General features: G+C 44.1%; 1 long non-coding RNA gene across 1 annotated transcript; it reads left to right on the forward strand.

Moving 5' to 3' along the window:
• Window positions 1-274: 274 nt before the first annotated feature.
• Window positions 275-26,937, forward strand: LOC128341030 (uncharacterized). The gene is made up of 4 exons (XR_008314154.1): window positions 275-379; window positions 20,925-21,027; window positions 22,311-22,559; window positions 26,837-26,937. It is a non-coding gene; the product is annotated as an uncharacterized LOC128341030 (long non-coding RNA).

Genomic DNA, 26,937 nt, shown 5'->3' on the forward strand with positions numbered 1-26,937 from the left:
GGGCGTAACTACCATTAGGCAGGGGGAGGCAGTCGTCTCGGGGCCCCACTGCCTTGCGGGGCCCCCCAGAGACACCTCACATGACTCCCCATTGCCCCCTGCCCAGCCCCAAGACCCTTCAGCCACTTGCGCTGTTTGCCCTCTCTCCTGCTCGTTGTCCTGGTCGGCAATCAAAGCAGCAGGCAAGCTGCTTTTCTCCCCGCCTCTCAGCTGATCGGCGGGTGGGCGGGGCTTCCAGGGAGGCCTCCGTGTAGGCCTCAGTGAAGCCTGAATTCGAGTAGGCTGGCAAGCCCCAGGAAGAAGGCTGGCAGTCAGAGTGGCCACTACAGCTCTCTGCAGCAGACCCTCTTCCCAGGCCAGACAGCTCAGCCTTTGCCAGGTAGAATGTGAATTCCTTTATGTGGTTACACCCCCCCCACCCCCTACAGGTAGGGATCTGCTTGCCATAGGGCTTTGATGGGGGGGGGGGAGACTGAGAAGTCTCTGAATATTTAATTTAAAACTGATTGGAAAATTTGCTGGCTTAAAAAAAACCTCTAAAATGTCCTATAAGTGGCTTGTTTCATAGCAGGAAATTACAAAAACTTCTGGAACAAATTTATTTATGTATTAATTAATTAATTAATTAATTCATAAATACACTTATGTTCAAGTTGTTTTGCAACCCAGGTCTGAGTGAGAACTGAGACGTGAGTGAGAACTGTGATGCATGTGTTGTGCTTTTATATTTTTTCCCCTTAGGGTAAATCTGGCCAACATGTGAATGCAGCACCTCCATTCCAGAGGAGATGTGTGTTAAAGGGCTTTAAAAGCCTCATGTGAAAAACCTCCTGGAATCAAACTTTACTGAATTTGTTCAGAATTCTGAGAAAACAAACATAGGCTCACCCTGCATGGTTGAAAGTCTCCTTTGCTAATCTGCAGCAAGGGGCCCATTTTAATAATTAGTGTTTCTAGTGTGTTCTAGGCATTAAAAGTAGCACAAATATATAGTACTCAATGTATATATTGTGAAGTGTGTGTGTGTGTATTCAGTGAAATGTATTTCTTGGCAGCATACTTATTTTGAAATATCAGACTTAAATCCTTGGAATCCTGGGGTGTGTGGAGGCCCTGGACTTTGGGGGGTAGGGCATTTTAAAGTCTCTTCTCAGGGCCCACTCCAACCTTACTACACCCCTGAGCGCATTCGGCTCCGCTCTTAGAGCTCTTCTTTGAAAACGGAGCACAATGCAGAGAGCTTCACCATTGAAAAGGGAGATGCATCTGCTGTCCACAGAGCCACCACCGGGTATTACTTGCTGGCAGACTGGAAGTCGCTTAGATGAACTTCAAGCTCAAATCCTTGGTTTTGCAAATACACCATATGAAAAAGGAATTTTTGACTTGGAAATAGTTGTGCCTGAAAGGTATCCATTTGAGCCTCCAAAGATGCGCTTCCTGACTCCTTTTAAAAAAGGTTTTACTCCCATATAATTCTTCTCTTCTCATTTGCTCAATTTTGTACATCTGTTTTTTGTATGTTTTGAATGAGGACGGAAATGTGAGAATAAAAGTCCCCTGCTAACTGGGCAAAGAGGCACCTTTTTCTCTTTGTAAACCGCGCTGAGCCATTTTTGGAAGGGCGATATAGAAATCAAATTTTTTATTATTATTATTATTATTATTATTATTATTATTATTATTAAAAAATTTCTCGGCGGGGGGGGGCATTTAAGAATCTTGTCTCAGGGCCCACTCCAACCTAGTTACGCCCCTGGCAGATGAAGTAATGCAACACTTATTAACTAACAAACAGTTGAACAGAAAGGAAATTGCCAGAACACCAGAGGCACAAAAGACCAGCTGCTGATTGACAAAATGATTTTAGAAAACTGCAAGAGAAGAAAAACAAATCTAAGTGTTGCACGGATTGACTACAAGAAAGCCTTCGACTTATTGCCTCACACATGGATACTAAAATGTTTAGAAACAACTGGTGTCAGCAAAAACATTCAGATATTTATAAAAAAGAGAAATGAGCATGTGGAGTACACAGTTAGCAATCAATGGCGAGACACCTGGGCAGGTTAGCATTAGAAGAGGTATTTTCCAAGGGGACTCACTATCCCCTCTGTTGTTTGTAATCACCATGACCCCACTTTCACAAATACTAAACAAAACAGGCCTCGGATACCAAACATCTAAAACATCAAGTAAAATCAACCATCTGCTATACATGGATGATCTGAAGTTGTATGGAAAGTCCCAGTCAGAAATCGAATCACTGCTAAACACTGTCTGTATATTCAGTAGCAATATAGGATTTGGAGTTTGGACTAGACAAGTGTGCTGCATTAATAATGAACAGAGGAAAAATAAGAAAAACAGAAAGAATAGAACTGCCCAATGGAAGCAAGATCAAGAACCTGGAAGAGAAAGAACATTACAAATACTTGGGCATTCTCCAGGCTGATAACATTGCACACACTGAAGTTAAAAGAAAAAATGGAATTGAGTACATCAGGAGAGTTAGAAAAATCCTCAAGTCCATACTCAATGGCGGGAACACCATACAAGCCATAAACACCTGGGCTATACCTGTTATCAGATACATTGCAGGAATAATATACTGGACCCAGGCAGAGCCAGAGACCCTAGATTGTAAGACCAGGAAAATAATGACCATCAAGCATGCTCTGCATCCCCGCAGTGATGTAGATAGGCTATACCTCCCTCGCAGCTCAGGCAGAAGAGACCCTCGCAGCTCAGGTGAAAGAGGAATGCTGCAAGTCCATCAAACAGTAGAGGAGGAGAAAAGAGGCCTTGAAGAATATATCAAGGACAGTGAAGAAGATGCACTTTAAAAGGTCAATAACAAGAAACTATTCAACACCAATGAAACAAAGCAAGCCTACAAGAAAGAACAAGTAAAGAGCCAAGCAGAAAAATAAGCCACTGAATGGTCAATATTTGCACAATATAAGTGGAAAATCAGACATCACCAAGACCTGGCAATGGCTTAAGAATGGCAACTTGAAGAAAGAAACTGAGGGTTTAATACTGGCTGCACAAGAACAGGCACTAAGAACAAATGTAATAAGAGCAAAAGTAGAAAAATCAACCACAAACAGCAAGTACCGCCTTTGTAAAGAAGCAGATGAAACCGTGGATCACCTAATCAGCTGTTGTAAAAAGATCGCACAGACTAACTATAAACAAAGGCATGACAAGGTAGCAGGGATTTGATTGATTGATTGATGAATGATAATATGATACATTGATGATACACTGGAACATCTGCAAAATATGATCCAAAATATGATCCAGTGTATCATCCATACACTGGATGAAACACTAGAACATCTGCAAAAAATACAAGCTACCTGTAGCCAAAAATTGGTGGGACCATACAATTGAACAAGTTTTAGAAAATGAAGATGCAAAAATATTATGGGACTTACGACTACAAACAGACAAACATATGCCACACAGTACACTAGATATAACTGTAGTCAAGAAGAAAGAAAGATAGAAGGAAAAGTCAAAATAATTGACATAGCAATACCAGGGGATAGCAGAATAAAAGAAAAAGAAATAGAAAAAATCACCAAATACAAAGATCTACAAATTGAAATTGAAAGGCTGTGGCAGAAGAAGACCAAAATAATCCCAGTGGTAATGGCGCCCTAGGTGCAATTCCAAAAGACCTTGAAGAGTACCTCAACACCATAGGGGCCACAGAAATCACCATCAGCCAATTACGAAAAGCAACTTTACTGGGAACTGCCTATATTCTGAAATTATATCTATAATAATAATAGCAACAACATTGATAATAAAAGTCAGCCATCCCAGGTCCTTGGGAAGGACTCGATATCTGGATAAAACAAACCTGACAATAACACCTGTCTGACTGTGTAAACAAGAAATAATAATAATAATATGGCAAATGTGATCTGACAGGTACCCCAGCCCCAAGCTGTGTAGAGCTTTAAAGATCAAGACAGTACCTTGAGTCTAGCCCGGAAACGGACTGGTAACCACTGAAGCTGCCACAGGATGGGTGTAACACTCATGAAGCAACTTGCACACATGAGCATCCTTACAGCAGCATTCTGGCCCAGCTGAAGCTTTTGAACTGTCTTCAAGGGCAGCCTCACATAGAGTGCATTGCGGTAGTCCAGTCTGGATGTTACCAAAGCATGAGTGACTGAGATCAGGCCCAACTTCTCCAATTAGGGTTGCAGCTGGTGTACCAGCCATAGAGGGTAAAAAGCACTTTTGCACAATGCTGCCATCTGCACCCAGCCCCACAAGGTCAGCACTGAGTCCAGAAACAGCCCCAGATTTTGTCTTTCAGTGTGACCTCCTATCCAAGACCAGATTTACCTCACTACTTGGATAATCAGTTTTACCAACCCAGAGCATTCCCATCTGATCTGGATTAAGCTTCACCTTGTTTGTCCCCATCCAGCCCAGAACATCCTCCAAACATCCACTGCCTTTCTGGTATCTGTTGATTTAAACAATAGGTAGAACTGGGCATCGTGTGCATCTTGATGACACTGCAGCCCAGACCCATGGATGACCTCTCCCAGTGGTTTCATGTAGATGTTGAACAGCACAGGGAACAGAATGGATTCCTGTGGTACCATATAGGCCAATGGTCAGGGGTTGGACAGGCATCCTCCAGCACCACCTTCTAAGTACAGGACCTCCAGGTAGGACCTGAGTCACTGTGCTCCCAAGTCTTCACCCAGAGAGATAACCCAGAAGGATACCATGGTTGATGGTATTAAAGTCGTGGAGAAGTCCTGCAGAATCAACAGAGTCACACTCCATTGTCCATCTCCCGGTATAGGTCATCTGCCAGGGTGACCAAGGCAATTTCCATCCTATATCCAGGCTGGAAACTGGGCTGGAAAGGATCTAAGATTCAGATTCATCCAGGAATGCCTGGAGGTGAGATGCCACTACATTCTCCAATACCTTGTCCAAGAAGGAGAGGTTGGAAACTAGTCAAAAATTATTTAAATCATCTGGGGCCAGTGTACACTTTTTAAGGAAGCCTAAAGACTGCCTCTTGCAGTAAGAGGGGGGCACCACCAATGTTGTCTCTCATTTTTTCCATCTGTGTGCAGAATGAGTTTTGTTCTGGGCGGGAGTATCAAGGCAGTGTATGCACACATGCATCCAGAATGGGGCCTTTCTGATTTAACCTGAGTGGGATCTAAAATTAACTGAGCGGACACCAGAAAATGTGTAGCACAGAGACTTGCTCATGCCTTAGAGGGAACACTGGGCACCACCCTCTGATTCAGGGAGGCATTCACCACCCTCCGCCACCTATGGATGCAGTCCCTCTCTACCACCCTTCACCAACCATGACGTGCAAGGGTTAAGCATGCATGTAGCAGGCCTCAGCCTTCCAAGCAGCCTCCTCCACCTCCAAGCAGCCTCCTTTACCAAATGGTGTACTGGTAATATCCAGTTCTGATTCTGTAAAAAAACACAACAACTTAATATCCAAGTCAGAATGGTTATGAGTGATTTTATCTGCAAAATGTGAAGCAAATTTATCACAACAGTCTGCCAAGGGTTCAGTTTGATAGTCTTTGTGCTGCTCACATAGGAGGCCCTGAATCACTCAAAAAAGCTCCACTGAATGGCACTGACCAGGCACAATGGTGGTAGAAAAGTAATATTCATTTGCCACCATCACCACCATAGAGTAGGCCATACTATGGACCCTACCTGGCTGTGTTCAGTCATATTCATTCTTTCACCAATGACATTCAAGCCATCCACCAGCCCACTTCATTGCCTGTAACTCACCTGTGTACCTGGGGGACTTTTAGACTCGGTGGGTTTGGAGTGGACACTTAGGTGCAATTGTGTCAATCACCAGGACCATTTCCTCATACCAGATAAAGACCAGGGCATCAACAGGAGCATCCACTCTCTCAGCAGGAAAATTTGTCAGAGCCATTAGGATCTATAAGCCTTCAGGGGTGGACCATCCTAACTGGTCCCCCATTCCCGCAGAGGTTCATTAGGTCTACCCTCAATCTAATCTTCACCAGATAGTGATCCATCCCTGACAACAATATTAAAGTCTCCTGGATTATTCATGGAGAACCACTGCCCAGATGACCTAAAGACCAAGTCAAGCTTGCTTGCTTGCTTATTTATTTATTTTTTTCATTTCATTTCATTTCTATCCCGCTCTTCCTCCAAGGAGCTCAGAGTAGTATAAATGGTCATGTTTACCCTCACAACAACCCTTTGAGGTAGGTTAGGCTGAGAGATACATGGAGAGATACATGACTGGCCCAGAGTCACCCTGTGAGTTTCATGGCTGAATGGGGATTTGAACTCAGGTCTCCCTGGTCCTACTCCAATACTCTAACCACTACACCATGCTGGCTCTGCCGCATGTGTGGGACCAGAAATCAGTTGAGTCAAGCTCATGGTCATCACTGGAGACACGAAGTCCCGAGTTGCACCAGACAAAGCAGCCTCAGTATGGACATTAAAGATCCCTAGGGCTAACAACCTCAGGGTCCTCAATGTCACATCTGAGACCACCTCAAGCAGCTCAGGCAGAGAGATACTAACAGAATCCCAGCTTTGTATCTTCATCCCAGCACTGCATGCAGGCACTCAAACTGGTCAGAATGGCTGACTGACAGTGCATCTGGTGAGGGAGATGGTCTCCCAATGAACCAAGGCAACCCCTCCACCCTGCCCACCTCGCCTTGGCTGATGCTGCACCCAGAAACCTGGTGGCCACAGTTGGGAGAGGTTTATAGCACCTCCCTCATCCAACCAGTCTCCATAATGTATGTCAGGTCAGCACACTCATCCAAGATAACCTCCTGGATGGCAACGATTTATGGACCTGGCATTCAGTAGCACCATCTTCAGGCAAGGTGGGCTCTTGGGAGTTACTGGGGTCCCCTTGGAAGGGAGAAGAACTGGAGGATGTGATGGCTTTGATATAACCAGTGTGTCTTCTCCTCACCTGAAGTGTCCTACTCCCACCACCATATCACCCTCTTCCGAGGACCACTTCAATGGGAAGGATCTCCTCCAAATCAACACCCCCCCACCCCGACACATCTTGTGAAAAGCACAGTATTATGCACAATCATACGTCGGTAGCATTTAGACAGAGAAGAAAAATAAGTAATAGCTTGCCAACAGGGCAACAATAAGCTGTTTAGCACTTTCCATGAGAAACAATGCACATTTAAACTAAACATTTGTAAAATCTAACCCTGGTGAAAAGTACAAATTCAGTTTTGCAAATAAATGTCCTGAACATGCATTGTCACTTTTTAGCAAAACAGAAACATCGGCGGAAATAATGGGGAAGATTTCACACCTTTCAAATAACCCTGTCCTCGTTGGTACCTAGCAGATCTCTCACCCTGACACATGCAACATACCTTCCAGCAGGTATTTTTAAAAAACAGACCTTTTTGTCAGCTATTTATTTTTTAAATGTATTAACCACTTTTCCCTCAAAAAGATGCCCAAAGTAGCTTTCAACAATTTAAACACAACTAAAATAATAGGAAAGCAAAATAAATAAAATAAAAATTAGCAAGTTAGCTCTCAAGGATTTATTGTCCCAACTACCAAAGGGGTGAGCCAACTTAATAACAGTCCTAGTGCCTAAGGTTGCTGACTTTCGGTTGCCAACCCTCCTGGATAGGATTGGAGCCTCCAGGGATCAGGAGCCACCTCCAGGAAGTTTTTCACACCCAGCTTTTAGCCCACATCTCCTCTGGAATGAAGGTGTGTGTTCACATATTGGCCAGATTGACCCAAGCAAGCTATCTGGGAGCACTTCACACACAATTCAGGCTTTTCATTGCACATTAAAGTGCAGCCTAATTTATATCCAGGGTAGAAAATAAAATAAAATCCACTTCTTCATTGTGTGTGTGTGTGTGTGTGTGTGTGTGTGTGTGTGTGTGTGTGTGTCGGGGGGGTAACTTCGAACTCACAGAACAGCCTTGCAGAAGTAAAGCCTGCTCTTGGGAAAAGCTCCTGGCTACTACTGAACACAACCTTGGAGAATTGAATGGCTTGATATTATGAAAAATATTGGGGAAAAATATTGCTGGGTGAATCTTCAGGATCGCTTCTGTTAATGTTGGCAACCCTACACTTATTCTTAAGGATTTCCCCTCACCCCCATTTAAATCCTTGCTTTAAACACTGCTTTTCACACATGTTTCCAGATGCCTATCCAGTTGCAAGGCCAGACACTTTTCAGCCTGCAGATGTTTATGTAACATAATTCTTTACTAGGCCAAAACCACATCACACACTGAAACTCTTATGACCTGGACTATCTGCATTAACTTAAAAAAAAAATTAAACTATTTTACTTAGATTATAAACATAAATAAGGCATATAGAATACATCTGTTATATTACATCTCAGTATCCCATGAGTTAAATGCTTGATCCTGAGATAAAAATACCCACAATTTAAAGTAAGGGTGAATTCTCATGACTTTTTGTAGTTGATTTACTGAGGTCCATAAAATCATAGAATTTCCCAAGGGCAAAAGACCAACAAAAAATGCTTCTTGCAACCACTTCGTAGGACGAACTTGTTGTTAGGGATGTGCAAACCGGCTCGACATCGAACAGGTTCGATGTCAAGCCGATTCGGTTCGATGGTCCGGGGACGAACCGAACCACCCCCTGTTCAGTCTGACCCTGGACCGAACACCCCCCAACTGTTTGGGGGTTTGTGGACATTTTTATTATTTATTCATTTATTTATATTTTTTACTGGAAATATTTTTTTAATGTCATTTACTCCCTCCAGGGGAGTTGTTGGAGGTTGCGGGAGGCTCTGCGGAGGTTCCCCCTCCCCCCACCAGCCTCAATGCAGCCTGAACCAGCCTGTTTGGCCGGCTCTTTGGCCCATTCGGGCCTTCCCTCTTGGCACGGTGGCCATTTTGGAGGCCTCTGTGCCTGCGCAATTGGCCTCTGAGAGGCCTGGGTCATGCCAGGCCTCTCAGAGGCCAATTGAGCAGGCGTGGCAGCCTCCAAAATGGTCGTCGTGCTGAGGGGGAAGGTGGAATGGGCCGAAGAGCCGGCTGAACAGGCTGGTTCGGGCTGCATTGAGGCTGGCAGGGGGAAGGGAAACTCCGCGGACCCCCCATCACCACCTCCAACAACTCCCCCAAAGGGGGTAAGTGACATTAAAAAAATTTCAGTAAAAATAAATTAAATAGGTCCACGAATCCCCCTCCCCCCCGCCTGAACCAAATGGGTGGGGGTGGTGTCAAGAGGTCACTAGACCAAACTGGCCCAGTCAGGTTCGAGTCTGGTCTGGACTCGAACCAAACTGGGCCAGCCGGTTCCGTGCACATCCATACTTGTTTTGTACTGCCTCTTTAAGAAGAAAGTCCAGAGACTTTAGGATGAGAAGGGCATGCATGAACTGGGGTGTGGAGTGACTGCTCCAGTTTGAAGCAGAAGCTGTGTGAATAGCTGGAGCTATAAGATTGCCTCAGGGCTTGGAGGAATTGGAAACTAATTACTGTCTGCAGATAAGTTGTGCTTTCTTCTTCTTAGAGAGGAGAGCTAGTCTTGTGGTAGCAGGCATGACTTGTCCCATTAGCTAAGCATGGTCCACCCTGGTTGCATATGAATGGGAGACTAGAAGTGTGAGCACTGTAAGATATTCCCCTCAGGGGATGGAGCTACTTTGGGAAGAGCAGAAGGTCCCAAGTTCCCTCCCTGGCATCTCCAAGATAACGCTGAGAGAGATTCCTGCCTACAGCCTTAGAGAAGCCGCTGCCAGTCTGTGAAGAGAATACTCAGCGAGATAGACCAATGGTCTGACTCAGTATATGGCTTCTCCTTCTCCTTCTCCTTCAAATGGAAACTTTAGGCACTGGGGTTTTCAAGTGAGTTGTTAGCAATAAATAATGGAGCTAGTAGAAGAGACTTGGTGTTCAATATTCAACGGAGCCTATTCTGTGCACACCATAGGAGCTGCTTTGTACACCATGAGACAATTATGTTTGTCATGGCTACCCCAATGTTACCTGAAGTAAAACATATGTGTGGAGAAGAGTAAATGCAATTCCCGAAACACTAAATAACATGTGCAAAAGCACAAAGAGCCCCTGGTGGCGCAGTGGTAAAACTGCCGCCCTGTAACCAGAAGGTTACAAGTTCGATCCTGACCAGGGGCTCAAGGTTGACTCAGACCTCCATCCTTCTGAGGTCGGTAAAATGAGTACCCAGAATGTTGGGGGGCAATATGCTAAATCACTGTAAACCGCTTAGAGAGCTTCCAGCTATAGAGTGGTATATAAATGTAAGTGCTATTGCTATTGCTATGTACTGGGGTGGGGGAGAAGGAAGGAGTTTTTAGTGGTTAAATTTTGGGGAGGTTTGGTTTTCACTGGAAAAGTTTCCATCTCGGAGATTGTAAACATGTTGGCAACTCCTCCTGCTTTCCATTCTTGCACATTGTGTGTGTGTGTGTTTGCAAATTTTACAGCCATTTTTCCCCTGATTTGAAGACAGAGAACCTGTCTCTGTTGCTGAAACAAACAGAGCCAACACTCCATTACTCCTTTCATACTCCCACAAAATGTGCAATCTGCATGTGGATATTGTTCCTCTCTGCACTTCATTATTTGCAATGCACTACTTTTCCTTATGCAAAGGATCCTCAGACCAGGTGCCTCAGCAACAGCAACAAGTCACCTCTTTCCCCTGACACCCAATCTCCTTGCAAACAGGTTTGCACTCTTTTGCCAAATATTGAGAAAAATTGCCCCAAATGATGGGCATTTCATGGAGAGCTAAATATTTGCCCCTTCCATTTTGGCTGAGCACTAGGAATGTTTGGTGTAATGCCATGCCTCTCTCAATGTCTTAAGCAGCATTTTTCAGTCACAGGACTAAGCAAGGGTGAGTGTGCAATGCGGCTGGTGAATTTAAAGGTGATACCACTTTTTGCAAATGGCTTCCCACATAGCAAAATAGATGCTGTGATCCCAACCCCACATCCCCGATTTTTTAAATATGTCAAGCACATTAAAAGTCAGAGTAGCTCCTAGTATTTTTAAGCATTTAAATAATAAGCAAAATTTCCAGTGGCTGACGTGAGACAAATTACTCAAAGTAGTCCTGCTGAAATTAAAAGGAGAAGTTAGGAATACAATTCCTAAGTATTCCTAACTTGCCCTTTTAATTTCAGTAGGACTACTTTGAGTAATTTTCTGCCTATCATTCTATCTGAAAACGTTAATCTGAGTTTGGAGGGGCTCAGCAAAAAAACTGAAAAACGTTTTTCTCTACTTGAAGAAGAAGAGGTGGTAGTATACATATATACGAGATACAAAAATACCTGTCTTTTTATGCACCATAGTGTATGTATTGCTACAATCCAGTTACTTTAAAATCAGTAGGAACTTTGCCAGCGGCATCAATAGGAGGAGGCGGAGATGCACACAATTGCTGTAAGAGAAGGAAGGTGGCCTTTTGTTTATGGTCTTAATTTACATGAAATATTTAAAGCAAGAAATGCACAAACGGTGGCCAAGGCAGAAAGGCTTCAGCATGGGCTGCTTGCACAGCACACTTTTTCAGGTTCCATGTTGCTCAGCAAATCAGTACGTTGGGTGCATTGATTAGCTTGTACTTTAATGGATCATGTACAAAAAGGTCCACCTTTCACATCAGAGCTATTAATTTTTTGAGAGTTTGATGGAAAAACCAGGTAGAGGTTGTGGCTCCCCCCCACCCTTTTTTTTTGGCTGATTGAAAAGTGATGGATTGTTTTCATGTGGTAAGAAACATAATGTTTTCTTTAGCACAGCAGGATATTCTGTTTGCAAGGTTTAACAGTGAAATATTATGCATATCTACAACTGGCCCACTGCCAAAAATTAAACAGCAGGAAAAAAAATCAGAAGAGATTGCAAATCTGATCCTTAAAATGAACACAGCGCTGTACAGCAACTAATGAGCCATTTTAACAGAAAACTATTTAGAGTAATGTATGATTGCTGTCATACATGTCAGCATTTAACAAAACAGTAAATAATTAGTCATTTGAATGTTACCTCAAACTTTCATTTGGAATATTATATATAATATATTGTATATGTGTGCACTTGCGTGTGCGTGTGCACACAGACACACAGACACACACACACACACACACACACACACACAGAGTGCGGTAAAGAACATTCATTTTATCTCATGCTATGGGCCAAGTGTTTTATTAAGTAGTCTGCCATGTAAGGAAAGCTTAAAAACCAACTCTGTTTAATCCCCAAAGATTTGTACAATCCCATTTATCTGAATTCAGAACTCCCCCTTCAGCACCCTCAAGACACAGCCACACATGTGCAGTGAGGTCATGATCTGGGCAACTGCCCAGCCACAGTAGCCAACAAGAAGACCCAGGTTGCTCACAATTCCACCCTCACCACCACTACGAAGGGATCAGCCTCAAGGCTCCAGAAGTGTTTTTAAAGTGTGGCAGTCAAATGAGAATGAACATTGCACAACCATGCATCAAGCAAGTTTTCCCCCCAACATGGTTCTGAAAATAATCAAATTATATATATTCACACAGAGATATATTCAATTAGCTGATCCTATAGTGTGGTTGGACCTCCTGGCTGCCACACAAGAAAGGGGTGGAGGGGCAGATGCCCACCCTAAGGCTGCCAGTATTGAGGTTGTGTGGGCAGAGGAACGGAGCAGGAGGATTCCTCTTCCCCTGTAGCTCCATATCCACCCACCCACCTGAGTAATGACTAAACTAGCCAGGTCCCCCCACGTCTCCTCTTGCTCACAGGAGAGAAAGTATGCCAGGCCATTGAACAGCTGATGTGCTCCCCCCCGCCACACTGCTTCTTCTGCAAGTTGCAGGTGGGAGTAAGAGGAGGCAGGGGACCACAGGACCACTTCAGCCTGCTTCATGATCAGGGACGTAGCCAGGTTGGAGTGGGCCCAGAGACAAGGTTTTAAAATGGGCCTCCCCGTCACTGAAGCTCAGCTCATGAAGTAAAGAAATCTTAAATGAGGCTGAATAGTGGTAATAAAAAGCATAGTAATATTTACACACACACACACACACACACACACACACACACACACACACACACACACCCTATGTGCCACAATAGAACAATATCCTAAATTATTTTTTAAAAGGTTTTGTAAATTGTGGACAATGCAAGTCATTTAATGGTACTAGAGAACGACATGCTGTTCTGGTAGCTCCAGGTCTTAACACTCACATCAATTTCGGAGGATGAATATAACTGAAGGAAGCCGGGGGGTGTGTGCGGCTGGGGGAGTCAGTCATGTGACTTGCCTCTGGGGGCCCCCCAAGGCAGTGGGCCCCCAGACAACTGTCTCCCCTTGCCCTGTTATAGTTATGCCCCTGTTCATGATAGTCTTTCCTTCCTTATGAGATAAGGCAACAACACCTGGGGCTTTAGGGAGGGGAAATGACTGAGGGGCGACATTGTAGAGGTCTATAAAATTATGCATGGTGTGGAGAGAATGGATAGAAATCTCTCTCTCTCTCTCTCTCTCTCTCTCTCTCTCATCACACAAGAACCAAGGGCCATCCCATGAAACTGATTGACAAGAAATTTAGGACTGACAAAAGGAAGTATTTTTTTTACACAACACATAATTAGCCTATGGAATTCTCTGCCACAAGATCTGGCCACAGCCACCAACCTGGATGGCTTTAAGAAGGCTTTAAGCAGGGCTTAGCCATCAATGACTACTAGTATGAGGGCTATAGGCCATTCCAGCCTAAAAGGCAAGATGCCTCTAAATACCAGCTGCAGGGGAGCAACAGCAGGAGAGAGGGCATGCCCTCCGCTCTTGCCTGTGGGCTTCCCAGAGACATCTGGTGGGCCACTGTGCGAAACAGGATGCTGGACAAGATAGGCTTGGGCCTGATCCAGCAGGGCTGTACTTCGGGACTGACAAAAAACAGGCCTTAGGACTGACCAAAAAAAAAAAAAAAAAAAAATCCCCAACAATCCTAATCTTAAGAAGGGTGAGGGGAAGCAGAATTAATATATGTTTCTGTTTTGTTCTAGTCCTTATTGGACCCTTTGCCATTAGATACATATCTCCTATTTTTGCTGAGGCATTTTAACTGGCTTGAGCTATTGAGACTGGGTGGTATATAAGTGAAATAAATAAATAAATAAATAAATAAATAAATAAATAAATAAATAAATAAATAAATAATTCCCCCCATCCTCTGAGCTTGGGGACTACCTTACTTCTCTCCTATCTGCAGACACAGCACAATTTACATAGAAATTGATTAGGTCTGCACAGCAGCCATTTAATGAGCTGCAATCCTCTGTACACTTACCTAGGATTCAGCCCCACTGAACTCAGTGGCACTTACATCTGAGTAAATATGCATATGATTGAACAGTTAGATTAGATGAAACTGCTCTACTCTCTGTGCACAGGCTACGAATGTATCTAAATTAAAATTTACCATTGAAGGGAATCTCTGTCACTGTACTGAAAATACATAGACAATTCATGAATGTTAATAGACCAACAGAACTAGAAGCTTACTATTCAGAATTCTTTGAGCTCTCCTCCCAGAGTCAGCGCTCTCTCTTCTCTTCACAGGAGCTCTCTGAATCTGATTGCAGCTCAGTTGGGTTCTTCTCTCCACAGCTACCTTCTGTTCTGAGTCCCAGACACAGCATGCAAGGCTAGGCTCTACTGCTGGCTGCTGGGCCCTTGAAAGAATGGACTGTTTGCACATCTCCTTTGTCAAGGTGTACAAATGATGCCCTTTTTGCTTAATTATTCCTGGGAGAGCGATTCAACCCACACTAGCCCATCCTTGGTTCTGGGGCTCCAGAAAGAGTTGTACTGAACTTCATAGTAAATCAGGATTAATAGTCACAGATTGTCAGGAAAAGATGGAGAGAACTCTCTAGAACAGGGCTGCTCAACTTTGGCCCTCCTGCAGATGTCAGCCTACAACTCCCATAATCCCTGGCTATTGGTCACTGTGGCTGGGGATGATGGGAGTTGTAGTCCAAAAACAGCTGGGGGGGCCCTAAGCTCTGCAGGCCTTTTCTAGAACTTACATGAGTAGTTGTTTAGCAGTGCCCCCCTACAAAGTAACGTCCCACCACCATTTCTCCAGGCTCTGTCTACTTACCCAAATCCCTGGTCACCTCTTCTCCTCCTGGCTCTGCCTGGACAAACCACTGCCACCTGTCCTTCATCCCGGCTCGCTCTTCCAACCCAGTCCATGAGAATGGTTTATAATAATATACTGATTATACTTGAGAACAATTACACCAATCTTCAGACTGTTCATTAAATTTCATTCAGAGATTTGCACTGAATATAGAACAGAGAATTTGAACACAGTCCAAACCTACTATGCATCAGGAAAGATGCAGTAACAGCCAGTTACCATCAAACCCTGGGGTGAGATACATGTTTTGGGCCTTCCTGCTTCCAGAAGCAGACACAGGGCACATGTGCGCCTTCCACTCTCATCTGTTTCCTGGTGGGGTCGGAAGCCAGATGGTGGCAGTGGGGAGAGGCCAGGAGGAGCCATAGCGGAGGTAGTGGGGCCAGGAATGATGGTAGCAGCAGTGGTGATGGGGCCAGGAGCAATGGTGGTTCTGGGGTGAGATTGGCAGCATGCAGTAGGAGCAGCACCAAGACACTGCTGTAGGGGAAGGGGCTGCACCGGAGAGGTGGCGGGGTGGCCTGTGTTCAACAATTGAACGTGGACATGCCCTGCCCTTGCTATGCCACTGTCCCAGGGAAAGGACAGCAAGAGAGAAAGCAATCCAGTTAGTGAAGTGGTGGCAACAAGCAGGGGCTGCCGCTCCATGCTAGATGCTGTGTTTTTATCTCCATTGCCACCACCTCTGCCTCTGAATGGCAGTTTAACACAAAAGGTAAGGCAGCTGGGAGATGGAGAACGGTGGCCCGGTCCTTTCTGTAGCCTGCTGCCACTGTGTCTCCTCACTCCACTGCAGCATGCCTCTTCTTTCATGATGGGTTCATTCCCCATCCTTGCCCCATTGGCCCTGTTGCAGCATGCCTCTTCTTTCTCTTCCCTTGCTGCAAGCTAGGCATGCCCCTGCTTTCACTACATGGCTTGATGAGCTCTGAGAATGCTTGCATCTGCTGCTGCCACCACCTTGACCTTCGAATACTGAGTGCCCGCCCACAGATGAAGGGAGGGCCACATTGTCCTCCACCTCAGGCAGCACAAGCCCTGTCCCTCATTCCAATGACAAGCAGCTGTGGGACTACCTGAAGACTACTCAGCATGGAAAGTTGGTTATATACAGAGCTCATTATGTGCAACGACTGGCCCTCAGGGTCCTTGGTGAGAATAGGAGCTTCCATGTGGTAGATGACCACAAACAACCATCTTTCTATGTTAGCAGTTACCCAGTAGTCAGCCTGAAAGCACCATAACAGGGACGGTTATCACTACTGTGCCTACCGATGTGCTTGACAGCAGTGGGGAGGGGCAGTCTATGTACATCCACTGACAAATATTCAGTGAAGCAAAATGATAGGAAGGCACAGTTGAGATAACTATAACAGAAAAAGCCACATTCGACATCTACACTAAAACATAAGCGGGAATCGGCTGGTTGGATCCTGTTGCCCTTTGAGGTACAGAAGATGCCATTTGTTCACAGTTGTTGTGCCATACTGTGTGTTAGTGCTCTGTGTGTGAAAAGTGAAACGAACTCCAAAAATATTCTTTTGCTTGTATAAGCTCTTGAGCAAACACGAGGACCTGCCTATCATAGCACTGTATGAATTTGTGCACAACAGTTGTTTCTGGAAGAGCCTTGTAGTAGTTTTCTTTCTGCTCCTTGTTCTTTAGACTCAGCCAGGATTGTGTGGCTGCACATTACTAGGCTTAAAATCGAGGAAGTGTTGTCATTCCTCTAAGTATTTCACTGCTGTCTTGGTTCATTGTGACTAGTGCAAAACCTGGTTTGTGCCTGGAACTTGTGTGAAGTTTATTTCTTATTAGGATTTCTTGTGCAAATCTCTGGCATGCATTGTTACAACTGCCTTGTATTAGAATGGTGGTAATGGATTTAGGTTTTTATGATATTTAAGACAAGAAAGTCATAATTTAAAAACAAATAATCTGCTTGAGTAGCAGAAATGCAGTAGTGCAAGAGATATTACATAGAAAAGATGGCGGAAGCCTTGTGCACCAACTGCAGAGAATTGTCTTATGGTGAACACTAATTCATGATATGTCCCAACAAGCTTGTTTTCCCATTAACCTTCGGGCCAGTTCACACATGCTTGTTCATTGCACACTGACTGTAGCAGTACCAGGTGATGACTTTCAAGTGTGAATGAGCCATCACAGACCAATCGTAGCACGTAGAAGTTTCATATCCTTTGATGCCAGTGTAACCACATGTGTTTCAGTACAGTCAATTCACACAGCTGTGGGTCAGCACTAAGTAATCACCTCATGAAAGATGAAGCTATATGCACCACATTTGCGAACTGGCCCATAAGAGGCTCTGAATAAGTGCCTTCGCCACAAGGAGATCAGATCCCGTGATTTCTATAACTGTGTTTAAAATGTTATACTGTAGTCCAAATATTATTGGCTAGCTGCCCAACAATGTTGTAGCCCACATATTAGAACAGTATGAATATTTGTGATAATGACTGAGCAAAGAGACATCTGTTCAAGAGGTGATTCTCTTATATCTAGCAGGGGGAGAGCAACTGGCCCTGTTCAATTCCAGCATAGCATCTCTCCAGTGGCTGTCGCTGGTGTTTACCTTATGTTTCTTTTGTGAGCCTTTTGGGGACAGGAGACCATCTAATTTATGTGCTGTTTATTTTTCTATGTAAACCGCTTTGATTGAAGAGCGGTATATAAATATCCGTAGTCACAGTAGTAATGTATATAAAACTAGCTGGGCCAGGCACAGAGCATCTGTGCCTCTAGCCGCCTGCCTTGCTGAGGCTACCCCCCCACACACACCTGCCCGCTGCCATTTCCCCCATTGCTGTTGTTTTCTTTCCCACCTACCCCACCCACCTGGCTTCTGCCTTTCCCTGCCTGCTGGTCCGCCTGCCGGCTGGCTGCCATCACCACCTTCCTCCCCGGCCATCACCACCATTTTGCCCGCTTATCCTCCCGCCCATCCCCCCCATTTTGCCCACCCACGCAACATGCGGTCTGCCACTGTTTTGTCCCCCCCGCCCGCTTGTACTGCCGCACGCCACAGTTTTCTTTGGCTGCTACCACCGCCATTTCCCCCTCTCCCACCCGTCCCGTGGCTAGCCTGTCCAGCAGCTCTCCAAACTCTCGCGAGAGCTGCCATGCATGGGATTAGCCATGGGTATGCCTTAGAGAATTAAATATATAGATGGATAATGGTGTGACTTGTATGTATGGCATGTTAAAAGTGTGTTTTTAAAAAACCTCTTCTAAATTTGAAGAACATACTCAGTGTTTGAAAGCCACCCCAGATCATTTCTTAAATCGATACTATCAACCATGGTGTCTTTTGGGTTTGCCTGAGGGATTTGGGGATAAGAGGCACTGTTTTACAGTGGTTCTGCTCCTATGTCTCGAGTCGATTTCAGATGTTGGTGCATGGTGACAGTTGCTTTTCAAAACAGGAGCTACTATATGGATTCTCCCAGGGCTCCATTCTGTCACCAATGCTTTTTAGCATCTACATGGAACTGCTGGGTGAAGTCATCAGGAGATTTGGTGCTGGGTGTCATCGATATGCTGATGACACCCAAATCTATTTCTCCTTGTCATCAATATCAGGAAATGACATTAGCCCCTTCAGTTCAAAACTGCAGTTCAAAACCAGCAGCCAGATTGGTCTCGGGGGGGGGGGTATCCTGGAGAGACTACATTGTGCCTGTTCTTAAACAGTTGCACTGGCTGCTGATATGTTTCTGGGCAAAGTACAAAATGGTGGTTATTACCTTAAAGCCCTGAATGGCTCAGGTCCAGGTTCCCTGAGAGAGTGCCTGTCTCTACAAGATCCCCACCACTCATTGAGATCATCAGGCGGGGTCATCCGGTTCATCTGGTGGCGACCTGGGATCGGGCCTTCGCAGTTGTCACCTCTAGGTTGTGGAATGTGCTCCCCATGGATAGAAGAGGATTATCTTCCTATAAGGCCTTCAGGAGAACCTTAAAGACCCAACTTTTTAATCTGACTTTTAATGGCCGACTTTTAATAGTTTTAATTTTAATCTGCTTTTAAATTGTTTTTTGATTTCGATTGTTATGTATTTTTTATTTTAGTGTAAACTGCCATGAACCACTTTAGGAAGGGCAGTATATATATCAAATAAATAAATAAGAACATTAGGCAAAATAATTTTGGAATCAATTTACTTTCTGCTGCATGACTATCTCCCCCCATAAAAAAAAAATTAAAATTAAAAAAATTTGAAAATCTCTCGCTTTTAAATCCACGCCATAGCATTCACACAAAATTATTTGCACACACATACGTATTATGTAAACTATTTTGTGAACTTTTTATTGATGAGTTATATAAATATTCTTAATAAAATATGCAAATAACAGATCTTTTATTTAAACATCTGTACTGTTTAAAGATGTTGTTGGATCAGTGAGTAGAAATGAGGAGAATTGATGCTGTTGGATCAGTGAGTAGAAGGCTGAGGGAAGAATAGGGCTACTAATGCAAGATAACGGGAAATGAAGACTTCTTGTAGATTCTTTAGTCTACATAGCTATACTTAAGGATGAAAGGGGTGGGGGGTGGGAGTATATCTTTGACTAGTACCCAGTTGCCAGTGCTTGGCTACCCCCTGCTGGGCTGCAAGGTCCCAGTCCTTTATCCTTCATTAGGTATAAACTGTAAGTCACAGCAGAAAATATAAAGCCATCATTATCACTATTCCTAACGGAGGCTGATTCTAAATTCTTCATGGTGCTAAATAATGAAAGGCAGTGGGGCAGTCAGAGATTAAATAAACAGATATCAAACTATCTGTAATAGTTTATTTAGAGTATTCAGTGGTTTGTTAGAGAATTCCCCAAAGCTTAGAAGCAAAGATGTGCATTAAAAAAAAAAAGGATATGACATGTTTATATATGGACAGTAACTACGTTAAACAAAAAAGAAACGGCCACAAATATACTTGGCAGTGGGGAAGAAGGGAATGATTTGCAGGTGAGACTAAAACTGTGAAGAGATGCATTTAAGAAATGAAATGCATTCTGTACATCTTTTTCGAATACCTGACATGCATTTAGAAACACTCTTAAAATACGGAGAAGAAACTTCCTTCTACAAAAGGCAATTTTTGTGTTCTGCTGGATAGCTTGAAAGCAGAAAATTTGTTTCCAGATGTGGCCAAACGACTTTAAAGTTCCTAAAATAAAGAAGTGGGAAGAAAGGAACAACTTGCTACAAGATATAAGCCAGCTGTATGTGTCAAAAGCCCAAGAAAATGTAAACAAAAGTGAGGAGGAGATATTTGCCAATGGTCTAAGACACTTTACCATTATAATGAAATTTTAACACTAACATTTCCCCCCATTCTGTTTATTTTGCACACAGAGCAGAAAATAAATCGACATTTGAACTATATAAACAGGCCTTAATATTCAGCCCTAGGGCTGCCAGTTAGGCAACTACTGTTTATGTCTAACACAAGGAAGGATAAAGAAACAATGTCAGAAATGTATCAAAAACATTTATTGTCATCAGAAGGGAATAGTGAAATATATTTACCAAAAAATTAATAAGGCACGCAGTTAGCTTCTAACCTCTTCTGTTTTAACTGTATATCTTCTTTATCTAAAATTGAACATGTGGAAGGGGCCACAAATATTTTCTTTTTGATAGAGTGAAGACAAAGAATGAAGTGTTCATAAAACAGAGCTATAAAGGGATCATATTGCTAGACTGGAGTCATGCACTGGCTGTCAACTGACCTTCCATGCCCCATGTGAGTAGAAAGAGAAAATTAAGACCCTTGGGACTTCTCTATACTACAAACCTACATTGGTTTTGTACCAGTTTAACTGTCATGGCTCCCCAAAGAATCTGGGAATTGTAGTTAACTGAGAATGCTAATTCTAACAGTGAGAATGATTTGAACACAAAACTAAATTTCCCAGCGTTTCTTGGGTGATGGAATGACTATTCAACCATCCTGTGCTGTAGGTATGCCCTTCAACCCTTTAAGCAGTAATGGAGGCAGTTATCATGAGGGTAAACTGGGTAAGGCAAGCATCCGACCCAGCTTCAGGAGTTGTGCATGCCCCCAATTTTTGGTCATCTGTCAGCAAAAATTGAGGTAGGAGGAAGCGGAACTGATAATGTGGGAGGTGGGCACAGGCTTCAACCATGCTGCCTTGCCCTGTACCCAGCATATTATTGAAGGTGGAGGAATGCCACTGAAATTTGAGCCCTTCTCCCACAAAACCACTTCCCTCTCCTCCTGCCTACTACTACTACTACTACTATTTCAATTACTTAGGTTGTTGCTGACAGACAACCAAATTCAGGAGCATGCACAGCTCTCAAAGCTGGGTAGGATGCCTATTGAGTCCATTTTCGCATCATGCAAACCAGCCTATTGTTGAGGGGTGTGAGGAGAAACATTAGAACCTTCACACTGCAGAGTATTCTCTGGTGGTAAAGAAGTTCAGCCCAAGAGATTATCTGGAGACATTAGGTTGGGTTCAAAAAACAAAGATGTATTAAGAAACTAAACATCACACACTAAGAGAATGCTATTGAACAACATACCCAAACAGGGACTAGCCTTCAACAACAACTGAATTCTAACTGACCAAGACAGACCTATTAACATCTCATCATGCCTCTAGTGGCCAGAAGATGTTACTGCAGTGCTAAGAGCAATGCTTTAGAATTCCCACTTCTAACGCCTATCATGTCATTAGCCAATGGGAACATGCTGCTCCACAAACTTGTCCTCTAACTTTTGGCACAGTTATGCTACATTAGATTCTAGTGTGAAGTGAACACAGAGCATAGTCCTACAAGGAAAATAACTGGAGGATTTTTTAAAAAGGTACACTGCATATTCATCTCAATCCTTTTGCAGCAAATTACAGGTGAAATGTCTCACCTCTCAACAATTTTTTTTTGGGGGGGAGCTAGCACAAGGCTGGACTTGGCACTGTCCCTCAGCAACAACTTTATGGGGGACAGCAACTCCCTGCTTTACTAACCCACGTCATTCTTGCTTCTTCCACTTCCTAGGCGTGTCTTTATAACCTAGGCAGGAAGTGGATGTACCAAGGTACCATTTGATGATGTTGAAAGAATGGCAGAGTTTATACTATTACTGAGCTACCTTAAACTTAATCAACAAAAACTGCTATCAATTCTTCGAAGGAAAGTTCATCTTGGAATTATATATATTTCAGCACAAACATTCCAACAATGTTGCATTAACACTGAATGAACAAATTCAAATTGCAACACTCTTGAGGAAGATCTAGATTTAAAGTAAGTGTTACTTTTGGTTTCATCTGAACATTGTCTCTGAAAAGAAAAGTCATAGTGGTTTCATCCTGAAATTTAAAATAACTATCAGTCACTAGCGGAGCCAGACCGTGGACAGCCCGTGTTCGGCCGCAGCGGCAGCCCTGCTCTCCCCGCCCCCTACATCTGATGTCAGACGTGGGGGTTAGCCACACCCTGTTCGGGAGCTAGATCGAGGCCAGCACTGTGTTCACAGTGTGGCCGGAAGCGGCTCTCCCTGCCTTTATGGCAAGGAAGAACAGCTCCTGGCAGTGCTGCAAATGCAGAGCCGGCGATTTAAGTCCGGAACAGGGCCCCGCTTGGGAGCTAAACCAGCACCCCCCGTGTCTGACGTCGGATGCAGGGGGTGTGTCGGGGCCATGAAGTGCAGCCCCTGGGGGGAGGCAGCCCGGGTTCTTTGAACCCGATCGCCCAAGAGTGGCTACACCCCTGCTGTCAGTTCACAAATATGTGAAGGGGGGGTTTCTTGTGTTTATTTTACATTGAAAATGGGAACTGATGTGCAGGTCTGTCATGTATGCCTCTTGTGTCCAAGTTCCACTGAACAATCTAGGGTAGGGGATAGTAATCTGTAAACTTTGGTTTACCAGGGAACCAAATGGATAGACTACAGTTTGGAGCTCACTTGGTAGCCATATTGGCCCATAGAACTGAAGAACTAATTAACAGCACAGAACAAATAAAGTGAGCTCTTTTGCTGCACAGTTGAGTTTTCCAAGTACAGGAAAGGAATGTTACGTGTTGAAAGCTTTTTTAAAAGAAAGGACAGAATGGTTTAAAGAGCAACTGAGTAAAATGAATTACAAACCACCTGGCCTTTCTGGATGGATCAGATTACACACTCCCAAGAAAAATCTAGCAAATATAAATTAAGATGTACTGTATTTTTAAAAAATCTCAGGGAAGTCATGTAAAGGAACTAGACTGCAAGGCACCTTCTTTTCACTTTCAGTACCTCACAAGACCATATCTGAAGTTGGAGAGGGAACAGGAGACTCTTCTGTATGCAGGCACTGTGACCATGCTTGGTTATATCCTACCTTAATATAAATATAGAAGCTCTGCTCACACACAGCCAAGACTGGGATAAGAAAGCAAGCCTGGTCTTAGTTGCTTATAAGAACCACTGGATACCCAGGGCACACAATGGTGCCTCAGCGGCAAACTTGCCTCTGGGACCCGCCTCTTAAGCGAAGTTAAGAGGGCTGCCCTCCCTTACCCTAAAGAGTGAACCAGAAGTGAACTCTGTCCTGACTGACAGGCAGTGACCTCTGGGGATCAGCCACTCAGCACACAGTGACCGGGACCTAGAGGGCCTTGTGGTAGGAAGTGAAGGCTGTCCTTGTTCTCATAAGCACCCAAGAGGGAGTTAAGAGAGGATGGAGAGCAGGCTTCATGAGCACCAGCCATGAAGTCTGGCTGCTTCATGGTCAACAGCCAGCCTGGAGACTTTTCTCATGGAAGGACATCTGCAGATCCTTGAGAGACAGGATTGCAAGAAACTTGAATTATCTCCTGGAGTGGAGTTTGGGGGTGATTTCAAGGGAAAAGGAAACCCAGGGTTTTTTGGGCTTCGGAAAGACTTAGACCGGGAATAGAGTGATAGCTAACCTGTGTTAGACTATTTTCTTTCCTTTTGTGCTATGCAAATCCTTATGACTGGTTTATTGTGAAGCAGTCTGTAGTGTTTTGGATAAAGTTTTTCTCTTTTTTGTTCTTCGCATTTTACCTGTCTCTGAGTGGTTTTTTAACTCAGGAAAAGGGGTTTTACTCTGGTGCAAACATGCCTCAATGTTAATTGCTCAGCAAATCACTACCAAGTGTTCTCTTCATGTGTAGGCTGCATGTGGAGAGGTTTTTGTATTTTTCCATTGGCAAAGAGAAGGAGAGTTTTCCCTGGAATTTCGCCCACACTAGGGAGGGATTAAACTCTGTTAAAAACTGGGCGTGGTGACAGTGCTGTAACTACCAAGGGATGGTTAAGTTTTAAAGGAACAACCTTTGTTGAGCAAACATGGAGGGAATGATTCAGCATTTTTCTTTCTCCCCCTCCCCCATGTGGGCTTGCTCTGAGACAAAGGCTGGGCTTAAATCCGCTATTTGCTACAGCCTTGTTTCTCTGATTCTCTGCCAGCCCTGGCTGCTTGCAGCCAGGGCTGAGATACTGCAGGGCTTCTAGCTGGCACCAGGATGTGTGTGGGATCCCCACAATGCACCATGCACATGTGTGGTGCATTGTGGGATTTCTGGGGGCTGGGATGATGTGTTCCAGCCCCTGACCCCCTGCACTGCCTGGGACAGCAAAGGATTGTATGGGTGTGCAAAGCGTGTACCCAGCAATGGAGGAGCAGTTATCTGTGAGTAAGGTAAGTTTCAGCAGCCTTACCCTCCACCCGCCCGGTAGCCCTTCTCACTGATCGTGAGAAAGGGCTCATGAGGTCTGTTAATACAATATGTACAATATTTATTGTAAATAAATAATTTGTAATAATATAAATATTTAAATGAAATTATTTGCTGGTGATTTCTCCAAGGAGTTTTCAGATGTTCTTTAGCTTGAGATGGTGTGTGTGTGTGTGTGTGTGTGTGTGTGTGTGTGTGTGTGTGAGAGAGAGAGAGAGAGAGAGAGAGAGAGAGAGAGACGGTACATATGTTACCACTGGGATAAATGGAATGTGAGTTGAGGAAAGAGACAGTACTCATATGAACTGTATCCACATGGTTTTTGCAGGGCTCCAGGTCATGGATAGACCTCATGCATGAACAGTTTGTGCACAAGGCTCTTTCAGAAATTATGTTCAACTAGTGTTTCAGGCCCGTTGTGATAACGGGCGCTAGTAGGGGAGAGTTCCCCCCCCGCCCCACTTCCTCTGGCCTCCCCCCCCCCACGCCCTCCCAGCTGGCCGAGACTTCCTTACCCAAAGCAGCCCGCGACAGTCGGGCGATCAAAAATCCATTTTTTGCGAAGAAGAGAGGAGCTCCGGAACAGAGCTCCTCTCTGTGCTAAGCCAATGCCCAAACTGCTGCTATGGATGCAAAGGACGCAATAGGGTCCTACTAGAAGAGAGCCCATGGGGGTGTGTGCAGTGCATCTCTGTGATGAAGGGCCATAGGACAATGGTGGAACACAAGCTTTTCATGCAAAAGTTCTCAGGTTCACTCCCTGATATCTCCAGCTGAAATGAATTTCAATCTCCAAGTAGCAGGGCTGACAAAGTCCTCTGCCTAAGACCTTGGAGGACTGCTACCAGTCAGAGCAGAGAATTCTTGGCCAGATCATGGGCCTTCCTTCTCCCGTGCTCTGCCCATCACAATGATGTGCATGTTCCTAAACAATATACATGTTGGCTGACATGCTTCACAGCCTTTGAGAGTGCAACGAAGCTCCATCCTTGCCAGGAGCAGCTAAACTAACTGTGTGCAAGGCATGCTTTGCAGCACTGGGTGGGGGGAGGGGGGAGCAATTTTTCACTTCCCTCCCTTCACTGCAAAAGCCCTTTTTAAGGCCATGGGGCTGAAAATTCCTTCCTCCTCTGTCTCCCGGCACTGTGAAGCAAGTCTTCATGTTGTCGCTCCTTGCAAGGACAGAGCTCTTGCTCTCTCCTCGTACGGTTGCGCAGCATTTCAATCTTCAGCAATAGTACATTCAGAGTCACAGTTTAAGTTAATCGTTAGACAACAAGGACTTTTTTAGAACTGTTTTTCTTTGCCAGTATTCTTGGAGGATCCGTGGAAAAGCTTTTTCACTTGTAGCCTAGAAGCTTTAAAGCCATGTGGTACACTTAAGATACCCCAGCAGGATAGTGCTGTTTCATAGCCCTCCATTTGCTGATGGCGGGGGGGAGACTCCTCACTTACCCCAGCTAAACTTTTGTAATTCTACCAGGAGGGCTATTTCTATTGACATAGGAACAGAAGAGTAAATTTTAACTTTAAAATTTTCCACAAAGCAGATGTCTTTTCTTATGAGAATTGGTATATTTTTACCCTCTGAATGATCTCTGCTTTTATATGCCTAATTAAATTTTAGAGGTCCCTTGCTTAAATAAAGATTTATTAGCTGTTAAAATCGTAGCATAATTCTTCTGCCACCTACATGCTATCCTTTAACATATTTACAAGTATAAAGGCTTATCCACTATAAAAACATGGGTGATTTAATGTTGTTATGTTATTGGTGTCAATTACTAAAATTCCGGCCTACAAAAGATCTTTCTGAAGACGCTATTACTTAACTTTAGGATTGTCAGAACTCTTTAAGAAAGAGATGCTGTGAATTCGGTTGATTTCATTGCTTGAAAAAAATGGACAGCAGTGATTCAGGGTTAAAAGCCAGCATGTG

The sequence above is a fragment of the Hemicordylus capensis genome, chromosome 1, assembly GCF_027244095.1.
Source record: "Hemicordylus capensis ecotype Gifberg chromosome 1, rHemCap1.1.pri, whole genome shotgun sequence".
In the NCBI taxonomy this organism is placed as follows: Eukaryota; Metazoa; Chordata; class Lepidosauria; order Squamata; family Cordylidae; genus Hemicordylus; species Hemicordylus capensis.